Source organism: Bos taurus, chromosome 29 (genome assembly GCF_002263795.3).
Source record: "Bos taurus isolate L1 Dominette 01449 registration number 42190680 breed Hereford chromosome 29, ARS-UCD2.0, whole genome shotgun sequence".
Classification (NCBI taxonomy): Eukaryota; Metazoa; Chordata; class Mammalia; order Artiodactyla; family Bovidae; genus Bos; species Bos taurus.
In genome coordinates this window covers 10,753,930-10,769,876 of record NC_037356.1, presented here as the reverse complement: position 1 = coordinate 10,769,876, position 15,947 = coordinate 10,753,930, and the positions used below count along the sequence as shown (strand labels likewise).

General features: G+C 42.0%; 1 protein-coding gene across 6 annotated transcripts in view; it reads right to left on the bottom strand.

Annotated features, from left to right (window-relative positions):
• Positions 1–15,947, bottom strand: part of DLG2 (discs large MAGUK scaffold protein 2) — a 2,323,126-nt gene that overhangs the window by 1,485,935 nt on the left and 821,244 nt on the right. The window lies entirely within an intron of this gene.

Sequence of the window (15,947 nt, the reverse complement as noted above, 5' to 3'; positions counted from 1 at the left end):
GCTACAGACAGGAGAAGGCAGCACAGTTTACTTATCCATGCATTCTTTGCCTGCAGATAGATCCCCTTAGGGGAGGAAAGAGTCTACAGGATCCCTAAAACAGTACTATGAAAAACAGCCCCTTAAAAATTCAGTTTTGTCTTTAGCAAAATAAGCTTATAGAATTTTACACTTGTTTCTCATTGTCCAAGACTCTCCTCAAAGAAAGTTTGTCATGGACTGCCGAGCTGGGTGGAAGGCGAGGGCTCCCATGTGCCATGGCATCTATGTGGGTCAGTTAAGGAGTGTGCCAGGAGTCTCTGGGCCTGACCTCAGCATGCTTGGCACAGGATGGGCAGACCAGTGTAGTTGATGGGCCATAGAAGAATTCACTAGTGGGATCTCAAACTCTTTCTTTGAAATGTGAAGTGGTTATGGATGAGATAGCAATCTAAGGATTTCCTGTTCTGCATCCCTGGATTACAGATACATATAGCCACTACCAATAAAGATATGGGCATACCAGACCACCTTACCTGCCTCCTGAGAAATCTGTATGCAGGTCAAGGAGCAACAGTTAGAACTGGACATGGAAAAATGGTCTGGTTCCAAATTGGGAAAGGAGTATGTCAAGGCTGTATATTGTTACCCTGCTTATTTAACTTATAGGCAGAGTACATCATGAGAAATGCTTGGCTGAATGCACAAGCTGGAATCAAGATTGCCAGGAGAAATATCAATAACCTCAGATATGCAGATGACATCACCCTTATGGCAGAAAGCAAAGAGGAACTGAAGAGTCTCTTGATGAAAGTGAAAGAGAAGAGTGAAAAAGCTGGCTTAAAACTCAAATATTCAGAAAACTAAGACCATGGCATCTGGTCCCATCATTTCATGGCAAATAGATGGGGAAACAATGGAAACAGTGACAGACTTAATTCTTGGGCTCCAAAATGACTGCAGATGGTGACTGCAGCCAGGAAATTAAAAGACACTTGTTCCTTGGAAGAAAAGTTATGACCGACCTAGACAGCATATTAAAAAGCAGAGACATTACTTTGCCGACAAAGATCCATCTAGTCAAAGCTATGGTTTTTCCAGTAGTCATGTATGGATGTGAGTATTGGACTATAAAGAAAGCTGAGCACCGAAGAATTGATGCTTTTGAACTGTGGTGTTGGAGAAGAGTCTTGAGAGTCCCTTGGACTGCAAGGAGATCCAACCAGTCCATTCTGAAGGAGATCAGTCCTAAATATTCATTGGAAGGACTGATACTGAAGCTGAAACTCCAATACTTTGGCTACCGGACGTGAAGAACCGACTCATTGGAAAAGACCCTGATGCTGGGAAAGATTGAAGGCAGGAGGAGAAGTGACGACAGAAGATTAAATTGTTGGATGGAATCACTGACTTGATGAATATGAGTTTGAGCGAGCTCTGGGAGTTGGTGATGGACAGGGAAGCCTGGCGTGCTGCAGTCCATGGGGTCGCAAAGAGTTGGACACGACTGAGTGACTGAACTGAACTGAAGAGCCACTGCCACGATCAAGCCAAAGCAAAAGTCCATGTCTCTTTGATGCTTTGGCCTGTCAGTGGCTCCCCACAGTCTGTGTCAGATCTAAGCTCCGTAACATGATGCTTCAGAACCGCCCTGATTCAGCCCTTCTAGCCTCTCCGGCCTCAGTTGCTACCACTGTCTCCACTGCCTTCTTTTTCTGAAACACTGAGTTTCTTGCAGAACTCAGTTCCTTGCAGTTCTCTCCACAGTGTAAGTATGACAAACAGCAGTGTAAGAGTATTACAAGCATGGAGAAGAGGTGACAACCTGGAGCGAGTGGTGATGCTAAGCAGTGAGTGAGGCTGGCCAGACTAATGGGGCAGGTGAGGGGAGTATAGCTTCTCCTTTGCCCTTGGACGTGGGGTATCTTTTTTTGGCGGGATCAACATTCTCCTGTCGATGGCTGTTCAGCTGCAAGTTGTAATTTTGGAGTTCTTGCAGAAGATGAGCGCATGTCCTTCTACTCCGCCATCTTGGTGACAATTTCTCTGCACATATTACACTGCTTCTCATCTCTGAACATCGGCTCATGTTTGTCCCTCTGCTTAGGCAGACCTACCTCCCTACCCCACCCTCACCTGCCACATCTGTCTGGCCAGCCTCAGTCATTGGTTAGAACCGCCACTCCTTCCAGGCTAAGTCACCTCTTCTCTGTGCTTGTAATACTCTTACACCGCTCTTCACCATACTTACACTGTTGTATTATAACAGTATGTGCTCAGTCGCTCAATTGTGTCTGACTCTTTGTGACCCTTTGGGCTATAGCCTGCCAGACTCCTCTGTCCGTGGGATTCTCCAGGCAAGGATACTGGAGTGAATTGCCATTTCTTCCTCCAGGGGATCTTCCCAAACCAAGGATCAAACACATGTCTCCTGCACAGCAGGTGAATTCTTCACCACTGACTCATTGGGGAATATAGCAGTATGGCATGATGCTACTTGGAAAGTCTCTTCCAGTAAAAGATCTGTGTGGTTTTTTTTTTTTTTTGCGGGGGGTGTTGTTTGTTTTAAAAAGGCATGCTTTGATAATCCCACTTCCTATGTAGATGGCCAGATGGGGCTGCTTCCTGGGATTCAAGCGGGGGGTGGGGGGGTACATGCAGAAGGAGAAAGGAGAAAAAGCTTTAAAAGAGGGAAATAAGTATGAGGAAACCAGCATCAGAGGCAGAGGCGGAGAGGAAGTCACCAAGATAGTAGGAAAATCCATGATCTGAAATGTGTGACCCAGTCAACGTGACTAGGCAATTACTATCCAGCAAAATTACTCAACTCTCAATTTGTTGATTGCAAATAAAATTTGGAGGGGGGCAAACTGAGAAAGAGGTTCTGCTTTATGTTTGCACTAATTTGGAGAGTAAAGAACAGTATCTGTTGATACAGAAACAGTGGCACTCTGGAAACTGGAAGAAATGAAAAGCAAGTCACAGAAACTTGCAGAAAGTTTGAGGAGAGGTTTTGACTGTCTCAGGGTATAGAAACTGTGGTTCAAAGTTTGACAGTATCTCCAGACGGAAAAAGATTTCCCCAATAGTTGCCTTATAAAATTATATGAATTTTTCTGCTTCCCTGACCAGCCTGGGAAATTCCCTCCTTCCTATATTCCCAAGGCTATTTCAACTCGTGGCACACTGCAGCAGTAGGTAAATCAATATTATTAATATTTGATATAAATTAGTGATTTAAAGTAAATGAACAAGAATTGCATCTTGAGAAATTTTCCTGGACCCTAGAGATAGTCAGAGATAGTCTGTTCATTTAGAAGAATGTGAGTTGTAAATTAAGAGCCTAAGCAAAACTAAATTAAGAAGGTCAATTTGCTGAAAAATTCATTTAAGGATTTTCAAAGCCATATATAAATGAGTCTTGGATTATCTGCCCCAGTGCTCACATCTATTAGTTGGGAGAAATGTAGAGAATGAATTATGATGGCATGTCTCCCACATGTGAGTAGATGAGATGCTGCTAAAGAGGTACCATCGCATGTGGGGGACACAGCCAGTTCCCTCTCTCACCTGGAGGTGAAAGTTCATTTGTGGCATTTTTCTTTTAATGCATCAAGTCCCAGTGTAGCAACTGTCCCAGTGGGGAGGACACTGGTATTGCTTGTTACTCTTTCATTTTCCTGCAAGCAGCTTTCAATTTGTCCTGCCAGGCTGCACCTGTCTGGGATAAACATAAGCTCTGCATGGTCAAGAGTGACGCCATGGGGCTCACCAGCTCACGTTGGAGGGCTGATATAACACCCTTGTGAACTGATTTGCACGTGTTCTGGCACCTGGAGTAGAGGGACCCTGATTTGATAGTAGGCTGACTTCAGTGTATTAAAGGTGTAAACAGAGGTCTGTCTGGTCCGTCTCCTGAGGAGAAGCAAACAGGGACAGCTGGTACCGTTTTATTGTCCCAGCACCATTCATCTGAGCCTAAACCGGCCACTGGGAAACCGTAGAGTACAAACTGTTAACAATCTTTATCCGAAACCAAACTGGACCAAGAATCTGGTCCAAACTGGACCAGGCCACGGCCACCTGTACCTCCCACATCCCACTGACATTTATATATACATATATATATATATATTTCTTTTTTTCTTAAGGAACATAGAAATATAATAACTTTTCTTCTGCCTTTCCCTATGGTCTCAGTTTTCTCATTTGCAAAACAGTTAAGGTATTTTTTTTTTTCTGATTCACAAATCAGTTAATAATAATAGCCATAGCTGCCATCTTTGGGGCATTCAATGGATCTCAGAGGCTGACTAGGTGGCTTCTACATAGGAGCCCTAATTCACACAACAGCCTTGCAAGAAAGCTAGTCTTAGACTCATAGACATAGAAAACAAACTTACAGTTACCAAAGGGGAAGAAGGGGAAAGGGATAAATTAGGAATTTGGGATTAACAATATAAACTACTATATATAAAAAAGACAATAAGGACCTATTGCATAACACAGATAACAATATTCAATATCTTGTAATAGCCCATTATGGAAAAGAATCTGAAAAAGTTTATACACACACACACACACACACAATATAAAACTGAATTATTTTGCTGTACACCACAAACACTGTAAAACAACTATAATCCAATTTTAAAATTTTCCTTAAATAAAAAGGAGAAAGCTATTCTTATCCTCACTTTACCAAGAAGGAAACTGAGGTCAATGAAATGAGGTGTCTTTAAGATCCAATACTTTGGCCACCTGATACAAAGAGCTAACTCTCTGGAAAAAGACCTTGATGCTGGGAAAGACTGAGGGCAGGAGGAGAAGTGGGTGACAGAGGATGAGATGGCTGGATGACATCACTGACTCAACGGACAAGAGTTTGAGCAAACTCTGAGAGATAGTGAAGGACAGGGAAGCCATGGGGTTGTAGAGTTGTTCACGATTTAGTGACCAAACAACAACAGCAAGCAGCGATGCTGGAACTGGAATACAGAGTAAACATATTCTCAACCACTATGGCCAACTGCCTCAGAAGTAAGTGCTATAACACACATAAAAGCTTTTTGCAAACTGTAAATCAAAACCAAAGATACCGTGGAAAGAGAGTTATTTATAACTTCAATGGCTTATGTTCAAGCATCAGGACCATTCTGTCATTATATGGCCTTTGCCAAGCCACCAAACCTTCCAGAGCTTCAGTTTCTGCATTGTAAAATAGGGGTGTTGTTACCTATTAAATTACCTCTTACGTTCTTCTACTCACGTTCTACTCACCTGCAGAACTGGTGCTAAGAGCACAAAAGATAATGAATGTGAAAGTGATTTGTAAACTGTAAAGTGCAAGCATGAGGTGCTGTTACTGAAGGAAAAAGTCATAAATTAGGGCACTCGGGGCAATGGAGGCATTGAAAGTGGACAAAGACCCCCTCAGACTTGTGTTTAATCCACTGCCTACTTTGCAGAGGAAAACTATTTCACTTGAACAATTTCAGTATCCCAAAGCAAAGTGCCTTTTCCCACAGAGCTGCCCTTTTCCCACAGTGCTGGGGACTGATCTAGCACAAAAGGGCTCTCCTGAGAAGGATGGAGAGCCAAGCTGTCTACTCCCCAAAGACGTGAGTCCTGCGAGAAGCAGCACCACTAGGCTTGGGTAGAAAATCACATTTCATTTTATCATCCAAGAAGAGGTCTAGATATGCCCAGCATGAAAGCTAACCAATAATATACATTCATAAGCTTGCATCTCAGATTTGTGGGACTGCTTTAGTGGGCAGATCCACAAAAATCCCCTGGACAACTAGCCCGTAAATTCTGATCCTCAGGTTGACCAAGATAACATCTACAATAACCAGTCTGCACCTCTGACCCAGCCACTTCTGGCAATCGGTGGCGTACGTGTGTAGGAGAGAACGATCATCCTGTTGTAGTCTTAGATTAATGTCCATTATGCATTTTCTATGATGATTTCCTAGTCTAAGTATAGTGACACTTTTATCAATGGGTTATGATCGTTACTCTGGCAAAGAGGCATCTTTACCTTGAAATTTCACAGAAAAATCAGCTACTACTCGGATGGCAGGGATTTACCTTGAACAAGACATTTCTGAAACTAGATTGAAAGAAGAAGGGGTGGATGCTATTGCAGATAAATCTGTGGGCAAATAATTAAGTGGGCGATGGGACAGGTCAACTGCTAAGAACATTTTTTCTCCTCCTTTAAGACAGTCATAACCATAACAGTTGGCTTCCCTGGTGGCGCAGTGATAAAGAATTTGCCAGTGCAGGTTTGATCCTTGGGTTCGGAAGATTCCCTGGAGAAGGGAATGGCAACCCACACCAGTATTCGTACCTGGAAAACCCTATGGATGAGGAACCTGATGGGCTACCGTCCGTGGGGTTACAACAGAGTTGGACATAACTTAGAGACTTAACAACAACAATAACCATAAAAGTTTGTATTAATACTAATATTACCACTAACAAATTCAGAGTGCCTCTCTCAATCCTGAGCACTAGTACATACCAAGTAAATGCTTTATACATGAATAAATCTTTCTGATAATCCAAACTGAGCCCTCATGATAACTAAGCTCAGAAATATTTCTGTATGATTTCATGATACTTCTCTATTAGTGAAGAGAATGTCCTCAAGACACATTCCAGAATTCAAAGCTTCTACATGGAAGACAGTGATTGAGGGGCATTCTGCCATCTAGAAATTCTGTCTCTATTTATTATTCATGTAAGCATTGAATAACACTGTTTCACCTACACCAGGTACAGTGTCTGGCACCTACATCCTCACTGAGGATTTATTGTTTTCAAATTGATGTGTCCTGTATAAAGTTAGGGGAAAATTTTTAGGTTTTTTTTTTTTTTTTTTTAATAAAAACCTTCAGTGAGTTATATCCCTTTCTTTTCCATCACTTTTCCATTTATCTCCATTATAACTCAGATTTAACTGATGTTAAATCTGGTGTTAACAAATTCATATTGATTTTTTCACCAATATATCCAATAAACATTTATTATACCAGTTGTATTACATAAATATATTCATGTTCAAGAAACTCAGGCAAATTTACCAAAAAGCTAATAAAGATCCCTCACTTGCAATGAGACCCTTCTCAAGCCCTATATCTAATTTTGTAATTATGATTTGTGTTTATTTTCTTAAAGTTCTCCCCGGCAAATTATAGTTTGAACCCGTACAAATTGAGTCCATATCTATAAAAACTTTAAGTTTTAATAGTGTAAGGTACATGTACAGACAGAGGACCTGAGAATTATAGAGGTAAATGACTTGCCCAAGTTCTCATCCTGAGTGGCAAAGTCATGAATCAGGTTGAGATCCTCTGCCTCTAAATCCAGGACTTTTTGAAAGCCATGATGCTCCCTTCTCTGACATGAAGAACACTGCCATATTGTATTCTCCAGAGCATTCATTCTCAGCATCACTGAAATCAACCTATTTCTCTCAAAAGTGGCCAGAAACTGACATATTTGTTGAGAATCCATTACTCACCAGGCATTCTACGAGGTGCTTTGCATGTGCGCGCATGCACGCGCACACACACACACACACACCATTTCTTTTGATTCACAAAACAACCTAGTAAAGGCATACAAAAGAGCAAAACATGGTTTCAAAAGGATTGATACATATACACTGCTGCTGCTGCTGCTGCTAAGTCGCTTCAGTCGTGTCCGACTCTGTGCGACCCCATAGACGGCAGCCCACCAGGCTCCCCCGTCCCTGGGATTCTCCAGGCAAGAACACTGGAGTGGGTTGCCATTTCCTTCTCCAATGCATGAAAGTGAAAAGTGAAAGGGAAGTCGCTCAGTTGTGTCCGGCCCTCAGCGACCCCATGGACTGCAGCCCACCAGGCTCCTCCGTCCATGGGATTTTCCAGGCAAGAGTACTAGAGTGGGGTGCCATTGCCTTCTCCAACATATACACTACTATATAAAATAGATAACTAATGAGAACCTATATAACACAGGGAATTCTATTCAGTGTTCTGTGGTGATCTAAATGGAAAGAAAAATTTTAAAAAAGGGCTGTATGTACAGCTGATTCACTTTACTGTACAGCAGAAGCTAACACAACATTGTAAAGCATCTACAAGTTTCAAAAAATGGGGTGATTTTCTGAAAGCCTCATAATAGTAAGACTCTGAAGACTGATTCTTCTACGAGGTAAGGCTGGTTCTCCTTTTTGTGCCAAATCTAGACAAAGTAGTCACTTCACAGAAGAAATCATCTCTTGGGCTTCCAGTGCTTGTCAATAATGGTTTTTCTTTAGGGACACCAGGAAGCAAAAAGCCATCACCCAGTCCTCTTCAGATTCAAATGTTGCAGGGGAGTATTTGAGATATACAACATCACTCAAATAATCCATCGACTGAAAAAGTGACCTTTTCATGCCTCTATCTCTAGCAATGTTCTGTCTCTTGGACAGGGGAGATAATCCTATAAAAACCTCCCCTTGCAAGCCAAACCTGCTGTTATCCCCAGATCCACTTCTCACATCCCAGAAAAGACAAGCCATCTAAATTACTCATTGGGCTTCCCAGGTGGCACTAGTGGTAAAGAATTTGCCTGCCAATGCAGGAGATATAAGAGATGCGGGTTCTATCTGTGGGTTGGGAAGATCCCCTGGAGGAGGAAACAGCAGCCCATTCCAGTATTCTTGCCTGGAGAATCCCCATGGACAGAGGATCCTGGCAGGCTACAGTCCTTAGGTCCCAAAGAGTCAGAGACAACTGAAGCAACTTAGCACGCACTGCCAAGGAACAGACATCAATTTAATAGGAAACCTTGGATAATCAAGTTACGGTCTCACTGGAGACATTAGAAATGGTGACAGCACATGCCTAGAACGGCCAAATGTCTTTGTAGCCCAGGAACTGAAAGCAGCAGCTGGTGAATTCCACACCTCAAGATTAATCACACTGGGTGTGCCAAGGAAGGATCCCTGAAAATAGCCGTAGGACCACTGCTGTGTGGCATGTAGCCCCCCTTACCTCTAGAGCCCAGCACTTCTAGGGAACCCTGCCCCAGATCAGACCTGCACAGCCTTTCTTGGAGCTTTATAAATCTGCTACAAGGATGGGCTCTCAGTCCTCTCCCAAGAGGAATCATTCTCAGGAAAGCTGGAACCAGAGTTGCCAAAACAAAAATCCTTCTAACTGGGTATAGGACCACTGCCCATCTTGGAATTAAAAGCACAAGGGTCCATAGGAAGTTACATATGTGGTTCAGAACAAGAACTAAATACAACAGCAATGAAAACAATTCTACTGAGCACTGAAAATACCAGCAGGCCTCCCTTCTGCCCCTCTTCCTCCAAGATTAAAATCTGAGATGTTCAGAACCATTAGTGGGACTCAAGCTGATTCTAATATAAAACAAGAAGCAATGCAATCTATTCATTTCCAATAGTCTCTCTATAACAGCCTTGGTTCACAATGACCCTGGCCTTCCAAGGGAAATACAGTTATAGCCTCATGACTGGTCTCTTTCCAGTTTCCTTCTCCTCCAGTCCACCTTCTACACTGCTGCTGGAGTATTTTTCTAAAGTGCACAGATAACCACACCTTGCCCCTCTCAGAATCTGTGGGCTTTTTACTACCTGGTGCATACAGTACAGAAATCCTGGTCTCATGGACAATGCTCTTCCCCATCTTCTCTAAACTCACTCTCTCACCCTGATGCACTTTATAGTCTAGTCTCATATTATACCTAATATCGCCAAGACACACCATACTTGATTATATCTCTGAGCAGTGGACCTTGACTTCTGTTCCTAAAGAGGCCTATTCAACTTTTAAGCATGGAGAATTGCGATTCATCCATCAGTGTGTGTGTATATGTGTGTGTGTTAGTCACCCAGTCGTGTCTGACTCTTTGCAACCTTATGGACTGTAGACCACCAGGCTCCTCTGTCCATGGAATTCTCCAAGCAAAAATACTGGAGTGGGGTAGTCATTCCCTTCTCCAGGGAATCTTCCTGACTCAGGGATTGAACCCAGGTCTCCTACATTGCAGGCATATTTTTTACCATCTAAACCACAAGGAGCCCTCATCTATCAGACTCAACTCAAACATCTTTTTTATTTGAGGAACTGAACCCCACCCCATTACCCCATGATGAATCATTCTTGCCTTTCCACTGGGATTCCATAGATTGGCACACAAAACTATGGAGACACATCATGATGCATTTGTAAGCACCACTCATATGAATATTTTCTCCAATACACTATGAACTTAGCAAGAGCTGAATTCTTTTTTATTCTACTTTATATTACTCTGGGTACTTGGCATCGAGTGTGTGTGGGCGTGCTCAGCCGTGTCCAACTCTATGCAACCCCATGCAGACCATCAGGCTCCTCTGTCCATGGAATTTTCTAGACGAAAATACTGGAGTGAATTGCTATTTTCCCCTCCAGGGGATCTTCCCAACCGAGGGATCGAACCCATGTCTCCTGTGTCTTCTGCGCTGGCAGGCCGATTCTTTACCACTACAGCCCCTGGGAAGCCCACACTTAACATGGAGTAGACAGACTACAAATCTAGGTAGATTATAAAAATGAATGAATAAGCAATGAACAGACATAATAGAAAAACTGAATATAAGCAAAAACAGAAAAAAAGCATCAAATATGACCAAGGGGATATAGTATAAATTAGTGCCTTTAAATCTTTTTATATAATGATAATCATTTTTCCAAAGTAATTCATCTGAGTGCTATATCATAATTCTATTTCATAGTAGAAAGAACGATGAGCAACTATTTTTTTTTTCTCCAGAGACAGGTAATTTTACTTACTACACATTCATGATCCATTAATATATAGAACTCTAACAATAGCCTATTTCAGGGCTCAGATAAAGCAGAGATAGAAAATGTTTTAGATCAAGTATAGACAGTAAATATTTCAGGCTTTACAGGTTCCATGGTCCCTGTCATTTATCCTTATAGTGTGGAAGAACAAATAGATAATATGTAATTAAATGGACAGAGAATGTTCTAATAAAAATTTATGGGCACTGACATCTGAATGTTTTATCATTTTATCATTTGGGGGGTTCACAATATATTTTTTACTGTTTTCCAGATTATTTAAAAATATTAAAAAATATAATATATGAAATGAATTGCACAAAAACAGGCAAAATTTGGCCCATGGGCTATATGCCAAACTACCATTTGTAAAAAAAAAAAAACAATTTTTTAAATTTGGTTCAAATGTTAGTCATTGTTTTGTGGCACTCTTTCCCAATATAAAGGATTCTTTATCACTCAAAATAATAAACCCTTGAGCATTGCAAAGAGTCTGAAACACGAAATAAAAAGCAAGATGAATGATTTGTCACATTCACCATAAAATCTTCAGCAGTTTATCGGTGTATGCACACTCCAGGATGGAAAATGCTGGTAATTTTTTTTTTTTCTTCTCAAATTAAAAGAGGCCAAAAGCAGCCTGTGGATAGACTGTTTCACCAACAGATTGGCCGATCAACCTATGTTGATTGTATGACTCTTTGATGAAAAATTCACAGTGTCCTATAAAACATATTCATTGCCAAACATCACTGGGTGTTCTTGCTGAGAGGCGCCACATAACGGTATCACAATCAATATTTTATCAAAGAAAATTCTGAGATAACGAATCATTTTGGAGAATAATTTCCATTGCCTTCTGGAAGATGTGGCCCATAGGCAGCAACTGCATCGCTGCAGTTCAACCCTGTGCAGCAGTCAGATCAAGTCTCCTCTTAGAAGATCCAAAACACTCTATGTGGCAAAGTGCTTTTCAATTATTTCTTAGTTAATTAGACTCTCTAGCCCCTCCTCCCACTCCCAGTGGTGTTGAGATGGCATTTTATAAATGGTGAAATTGAGACATTTATTATCTACAGAAAGTGATTGATAAGATTAGTACATGATAATGGGAAGGAGGGGCAAGGTTCTTTTGTAAAGCAGAATAATGGGCAAGGAGCATAAATAATTAATTAGATAGGGACTGTGAAAGTATTTTAAATGCAAGAAAGCACCAGCTCAATTATTAGGTCCGTTTAGTTATTTTCCCCAAATTTCTACTCCCCCCAAAAGTGTCTAATGAAACATCAGGGGCCATTTTTATCTTCGTTTCATATTAGAAAATGAACGCTGTGGAGTTTAAAGAAACTGTCAGGCTAAAATGGCAGGGTCACGCTGGCTTTCCAGGAATTCAGGGTGGCTAAGATGTGACGATGCCAGTGCTGCTAAACTGCATGATATTTTCTTCCGGAAAGAGAAGGACTGGCACTCAGAAACGTTGACATACGTATGGACTTTTCAGAAACAGAAAGAACACGGGAGAAATCCTGTCACCACAATTATATTTTCAAGGAAAAAAAATGGGTAAAAAAAAAAACCCTGGCATTTGCTTCTTTGTCAAAATTCCTCCACCTCGGTTGAGCCATGCTACTCACGAACGGACACCCTGTGTGTGGAGTTATCTCAACTCCCTTATGAGACACCAAAACTTTTGAAGATAGACACCGTGGTTTACAAATGCTTCTGATGCATCAGTTTCTTCATCTGAAAATGGCAGTATAAATGTACTTTACAAGTCGTGTGAAGGTTATCTAAGAATGCACATGAGACATTTCTCAGTATACAGCAAGCGTTCCACACACGGAAGCTCCAGTTAAAAGTGCTCAGTAAGTATTTGTTGACTAAAGAACTGATGAAAGAAGGAGTAAATGAATTCATAAACGAATAGCATCGTAGCATCTGATTACTGTAGAGAGTGTGCACATCTTCACTGACTCCTAGGAATCTGCTGAGGAAAGCCATAAAGTCCTGAAGATAAGCACTAGATGTTACAGGAAGTTCATTTCCTGTTACATTCATATTTTTCCACTCCAGACACCCCAGTTTGGCCTGTCCGCTTCTTGAAAATGCCAGACACTTTACTGCAGCCATGAAATTAAAAGATGCTTGCTCCTTGGGAGAAAAGCTATGATAAACCTACACAGCATATTAAAAAGCAGAGACATTACTTTGCTGACAAAGGTCCGTCTACTCAAAGCTATGGTTTTTCCAGTAGTCATGTATGGATGTGAAAGTTGGACTCTAAAGAAAATTGATGCTTTTGAACTGTGGCGTTGGAGAAGACTCTTGAGAGTCCCTTGAACAACAAGGAGATCGAACCAGTCAATCCTAAAGGAAATCAGTCCTGAATATTCATTGGAAGGACTGACGCTGAAGCTGAAGCTCTAAGACTTTGGCCACTTGATGTGAAGAACTGACTCACTGGAAAAGACCCTGATGCTGGGAAAGACTGAAGACAAGAGGAGAAGGGGACAACAGAGGATGAGATGGTTGGATGGTATCACTGACTCAATGGACATGAGTCTGAGCAAGCTCCGGGAGTTGATGATGGACAGGGAAGCCTGGCGTGCTGCAGTTCATGGAGTGGTAAAGGGTCAGACATGACTAAACTACTGAACAGAACTTACCTAAGCCTTTTCACTTGCTATTCTCTCTGCCTTTCTCTGGGTATTACATGTTTGTTTTCTCACCTGCTGAAGTTACTTTCTCACAGAGACCTTCCTGACCACCCTATTTAAAATCGTACCCTCTCTGCCACCTATACATACACTTCCGATTCTCCTACTCTGCTCTGTTTCTCTGTAGCATATATCATCATGTGATAACAAAATATATTCCTGATTTATTTTCATCTGGAATGCAAACTCCATTATGTTTGGGATTCTGGACTGTTTTGTTCACAACTTTAGAAGAAAAACTTTTACAACAATGCCTGGTACACAGTAGGTGCTCAGTGATGAAGAAAATGAATGAACCGCCTGCATGCATGCTAAGTGGCTTCTGTACTGTCCGACTCTCTGAGACCCCATGGACTGTAGCCCCCCAGGCTCCTCTGGCCATGGGATTCTCCGGGCAAGAATACTGGAGTGGGTTGCCATGCCCTCCTCCAGGGGATCTTCCTGACCCAGGGGTGGAACCTGCATTTCTTATGTCCCCTGCAATGGCAGGTGGGTTTTTTTTTGTTTGTTTGTTTGTTTTTTTTACCACTAGCACCATCTGGGAAGCCCAAGTGACCCATATAAACTTACAGATACACCACAAGGAGCAAAGGTAGCCTGGCTCTGCTCATTCATTACAAACATACGGATTGGCAGGAACCGTGAAAAGCACCGGAGTGAGTTATATAGATGAGTAAGACAGTCTCTGTATGGGGGATAGAATTAACAAGCTGGCATCATGGGTTTCAACAGCACTACTTCCTTCTTGCCCAAAACTCAGCTCCTGCTCCCTGCCCCTCTCACCCCTAGCAAATCTAAAAGCCTAGAAATCCTAACAGCCAAACACCCTGCAGGCAGAACTGCATCCTAGCAAGAGCAACACTGACTTCAAGCTGAGCTCTTTTCTGCTCACATCTTCACCAATTCGGGCAGCTGGTAAACATTTAATGAGGTCCCACAAGGTCTTTACTCTTTGCTAGGTACAGCGGGCACACTGAACATTTGAGGAATAGTTGCTGACTTTCACAGGAGAGGGAACAATATTAAAATTATGAACAGGTGACTAACAAAAAAAATTTCCAATAACTACAAAATGTTTGATTCCAGGTAATAAGTATGATCAGATTTGCAAGGAAGGGAAGAGAAATCTGTTGTGAGATGATTCCTGGGTATAATTTACTGATACTGGAGGTATAGGCTTCATTCTTGAAGAGCCTGTTTCTATGAAATTAGAAGAAAGAAAATGCCCCAATCCTTATGTCACATTACTAAGCAATATGGCATCCTGTCTAAGTCTTCACATAATCCTCATGACAACTCAGCAAACTTGGCCATATAATTCCCATTTCTTATAGAAAAATTGAGGCTCAGAGAAATTATATTATTTGCCAAAGGCACTGCAGAGTGCCCGGATGTCAATGGCCATGTTCTGAGAACCACAGAGGACTGAGTGTAGCCGTGGACCAAACAGTATGGCTGAGACTTAAGCATTGCAACATTCAAAGCTGACCGTTAGCAGATACCCACAGTGCACGCGGCAGCTCTGGAGGGCTCTGGGGGCAGCAGGGGGCTCCCCCATCAACCACACCTCCTGTATTTTAAGGACTCATGTCCTCCTTCAGACACCTTGTTTCTATCGAAACTGACCTTGATTGCGGGCTCTTGACATTTCGAATCTTTAAAACCATGAGGAAAAACCAACACGGGTGTGAGAAATACCCTTTAAAACCGGTAAATTAACTTACTTCATCATTTATTCATTTTGGTTTAATCTGCTGAGACGGGGAGGCAGTCTCCAGAAGGAAACAATCTGCGGTGGAGAGGAACGAGCTCAAGCTCTGGGTACAGCGCTCTGTGGCCTTTGAACATCGACAAAGAGACAGGGTGACACAGCACCCAGTTCATTCAGCTTCAGGTCGAGGTAGGAGAAGACCTGAGATTGAATCCCAGCTTGATATTCACACACTGAGAGCCCTGGGGCAAAACCCACCTACCACGTTCACGCTTGTCCAGTGAAGAGGCGAAGGGAGACAGCGAAGGTACAGCTCCTGCTAATTCTCACGGCCTGAGCTAGACACTCTCAGGGGAGGCTTCTATAAACTGTAAGGACCTTGCAACTTTTCCATCAGGCTCTTGACCTGATCAGACCCTTTGCAACTAAACTCTTTCTCCTGAAAGAGTCATCATCTTTGAGAAATGTGCTATTTAAAAAGCCACTACAAAAAAACAAAAGCAATTAAATCCAGAAATGCAATAAACTGTGATAAAGGTGTGTTCATTGACTCCTGCTGGTGTTTATATTGCGATTTCTCTTCTGCCTGTCAGACTCATTTCAGACTCCTATAATTACTGAGGGCAACCGTCTCATCCAAAGACATCCTTCCAGTTTAGTCTGTTTGAATTAGCAGGTGATTTC